Source organism: Branchiostoma lanceolatum, chromosome 1 (genome assembly GCF_035083965.1).
Source record: "Branchiostoma lanceolatum isolate klBraLanc5 chromosome 1, klBraLanc5.hap2, whole genome shotgun sequence".
NCBI lineage: Eukaryota > Metazoa > Chordata > Leptocardii > Amphioxiformes > Branchiostomatidae > Branchiostoma > Branchiostoma lanceolatum.
The window spans coordinates 4,258,061-4,262,500 of record NC_089722.1 but is presented as its reverse complement, the minus strand read 5'-3'; positions in this window follow the sequence as shown (position 1 = coordinate 4,262,500).

Here is a 4,440-nt window from a genome sequence, read left to right as displayed (position 1 = left end):
CAGTTTAGAGAACTGCAAAGCAAAATGTGAAAAAGTTGCACTTCTTAGAGTGATGACAACGAGTGCGCAAGACACTGTTGACCATTGCTTTAAATAGAGAACGTTTTTGCCCAAAAAACAACAACTTTGGACTGACAAACTGAAATGGAATTTGGAGCGTTTTGTTAAACGTGCAATTTGTTCAGCCTGGTTCAAAGAATAAAAATCCATACATTCTGCCAACATTATTTAGGTAGGGCGACGAGGAACGTTATATATTCCAAAAACCTGACTCCAATAATAATCCACAAGTTTACTTTTTCCTGTAAAAACGTTCGATTCTTTTTCAATTTGAATACGCGAATATTTCTGCATTGACATTCAACAGCAGAAGAAATACATTCAGAAGGTCTTTAGTATTCTAAGAAGGCACAACAACAGCGACTACGACTAGCTTTGGTGGCAGATTTAGAAAAGGCTCGTTTAACAAGATTAGATTGGGTTTTAGTCATTTAAACGCGAAGTTATAACTAGGATACATAGGCCACGCGTAGACCACTCTAGCTTTCAAAGAAATTTTTCTGCCTTTAAGGGTAATTAACGGCTTTATGCAACATTACTTCTGTTACGTCGCTTTTTGTAAAGTCAGTGTGGACTAGGGAAAGTAACAACACTCAGAGCTTTATGCAACTTTGCTTTGGTTGCGACGCTTTTTACAAAGTTGTTTTCACCCATTTCGCCCATTCTTTCCCGCCCACAAGCGTGCGGCAAAACGCATCAAAATTCTTCATCGCAAACGAGGAACGCTTTTTGTCCCCTCCGCGCGTTTTTGTGCGATAATATTGGCCCCGATGTTGTTGTAGTTTCGGCCGCTGACCGCTATTGTTGTCGTTCCATCCCCGCTGAGAAGGTAAGAATGGAATATTTGCGGGCGTGTTGTCGGTGAATCGTGCTGTAACGTCCTACATGCACGCACTAGTAACCGTGTTTAGAGTCGTCCGAACATGGAACACACAAAGAATGGAGGTTAGCCGTCAAACGCTTAACACATGATTAATGGACCGATCCAGTTCGAACACCATAAGCCACGCCCCCTGTTCTATTTCGAATAGTCCGTCAAAAACAGCCCTTGACGGACAAAAACAGCCACGCGCGTATGGCTGTCGAATATGCAGGCTGTCTTCTGTTGAGCTTTTTTGGCTCTGAAACCCTTTCAGAGCGGACCAAATAAAAATGGTATGCCTTCTTTGTGGACGGATGTATCCACCGAGTACGATTGTTTGAAGAGGGGGTAAATGTAGTTACGGTGAGGGCGTTATGTTTTCGGTCAATGCAGAAGCGGGTTGGGTCGCATAGCATTACCTTGTTGGTGACCATCAGTGCCCAATTTCTGACAAGCAGCCGATGCACGTGTAAAACAGGGTACGTATACCTGTGACAGGGTTCCCACTTTGTTGACTGCATGAATTGCAGCTGCATGTCATTTAGTAATTAACTATCAAAATGCAATTCTTTAACTTACCGTGTCACATTCATATTGATCAGTTTCATACACAAGTACAGAAGAGGCGGGACTCTGTACTAGCGGACTTTGTAGTAGTTGGCAATGTGTTTCAAGCTCCCTCCTCATGAGTACCCGAGCTATTTTCTTTTTCATTTCGCTTTTTTCCTGAGCTTACATGCAGCCAATACAGTAAAAAACCTGTGACAGATGTAGATACTCTGCTTAACACGTGCCATTTTTGTCCAACTAGCGCTGTTCTTGACGGAGGTATTCCAAATAGAATAGGGGGTTCTATATGTTCGATATGGTGTTCGACTGGATCGGTCCATTGCAACAGCAGAAACCACGAGAATGAAATATACAACATCTAAATGTAATAGAAAGACTTGCAGTGATGAAAAATCCACATATCACTATTCATGAAAAGAATAGAGCAACCTATTTATAATGTCTTTCAATCACTTTCAGAAAGTTAAGTATTGGTTCCTTTTGCACATTTCTATATGCAAGTAACACGCAAGAAGTGAATTCTTGTGTTGTTATCGTTCTATAAATAGTTTAATGTGACTTTCCAGACGAAGGTTTGCCAACGCTCTTGCTATACCAGCATTCTCTCTGCTTTCGTTCCATTTGAAGAGCTAAATATTTTCTTGGCTTCTAAACTAAAGTCGCTCTAAACAACACAAGTCTGGTGTGATAAACTGAAGAGTTAAATTATACTCGGCTAACTCTACAGAATTATACCTGTACAATTCTACAACTGCAAGACTTATTAACAAACTCCCAAAGTATCCATACATTCTGTTCATTGCTTTATCAAAAGTACGCCCACACAAAACCTGTTCATATGTTTATTATCATCTTACAACATTCTGTCCGCTCTCGTTTCATTTGAAGATCTAAATGAAATATCTACTTGGCTTTTGAAGTCGCTCTAAACAGCATAAAACTTGTGTGATAAACTGAAGAGTTGGACTATACTCGGCTAACTCTACAGAATTACACCTGTACAAGTCTATAACTGCAATAGGTATCAACATGGCTTTATTACAAGTACGCCCACACCGAAAACCTTTCCATATTCATATCTTAGAACATTCTCTCTGACTCTTTTCATTTCAAGAGCTAAAATGAAATATTTTCTTGCCTTTTGATGTCGCCCTAAACAATATAAGTCTGGTGTGATAAACTACATTGACGTGTGTTGTTCTACATTATAAAGCGCGTTTCTCAGACGTGTTATTGGTTTCTGCAGTGTAATTATTTCTTCAGGAGTAGTTAGAATTCCTCCCATGGCTCCTCGAGCGGAGAATGCCAAACTAAATAAGCTCGCGGGTTGAAACTAGCCCAGGTATTTCTGACTCTGAATGACGAAGTCTCTCCCTGGAAGTCACTCAAGGCTTAGACTAAATTGAAAATGTTTCTGCTGCAGTATCAAAGAGCTTATTCATTGAAAACGATATAGCGATATAATATGTCTGAATATACAGCACCAATACAAGAATACATATTTAGATACATATATTATGGCCATTGCATGTTCGACAGCATTTCTAAACATTGCAACTTCATTTTCCTTAATTGGAAATTACAGTGAATTTCTTGCATATCTTATCTTACGCTTTCAGTACAGGCTAGAATGATTGCTATACTGCAGAAAGAGTATTTGTCAGTGCAACACACGAACGCAAATGCTTACACACACACACACACACACACAAACACACACACACACTCACACTCACACACTCACTCACACTCACTCACACACACACACACACATACACACACACGCACACACAAACACACACACACACTCACACTCACACACACACTCACTCACACTCACATACACACACACACACTCACACACTCACACACACACACACTCCCTCTCTCTCTCACACTCACACACACGCGCGCACGCGGGCGCACGCACAGACAAACACACACACACACACACACACACACACAAACACACACACTCACACTCACACTCACACTCACACTCACTCACACACACACATACACACACACACACGCACACACAAACACACACACACACACTCACACTCACACACACACTCACTCACACTCACATACACACACACACACTCACACACTCACACACACACTCCCTCTCTCTCTCACACTCACACACACGCGCGCACGCGGGCGCACGTACAGACAAACACACACACACACACACACACACAAACACCCAAACACCCAAACACATAGACATAGAAAGAGACACGTACGAACACACACTCACACACAAACGCACATACACACAGGCTCTCTCAGTCGTTAATGTTTCTGATAAAATTTCAAATCATCTGTTCATTGGAAACGATGCAGCGATATGTTTATATACACATTGTACAGTAAAGATAAAAGATAGTCCCATAGCCTTCTTGAGGTAGCAGCAGCAGTGGGTTGTTATCCACTGTGTCCAGGGCACGGAATTGGAAGGGGAGCCCTACCCTCTCCTTTCATTGCTTTTTACCTCCCCAGCCGAAATCAGGTACCCATTCTTACACCTGGGTGAAGTGAGGAAAGTCGTGTTAAGGCACAACAACGGTTGGAAGTCAGGGGATTCGAACTCAGGACCTCTGGGTGCTGTGCCAAACACCCTAACCGTTACGCCAACGCCAACACGACGGCGTACTGTACTGTACATACGTGTGTTTGTCCCCAATCGTTACTCTCTACAGAATCACGGTGACCTTTCCTAGTCCCGCTCCACTTCTCCCAACAGCCGCGACAACAAACCCGCGGACAAAACGGCCAGGCGGGAAGCTATGTCGGAAAACACCGTCCTTTCTCCCGGCTACAATCGTGTCTTCACGTCTGCCTGGCTAAACTAACAGCTCTGATAGGTGACCGTTGTACAGCACCGGAAATGAAGCGGACGGTTGGAGAGAATTGACTTTTTTTTTTCCTTTTTGTGTGTC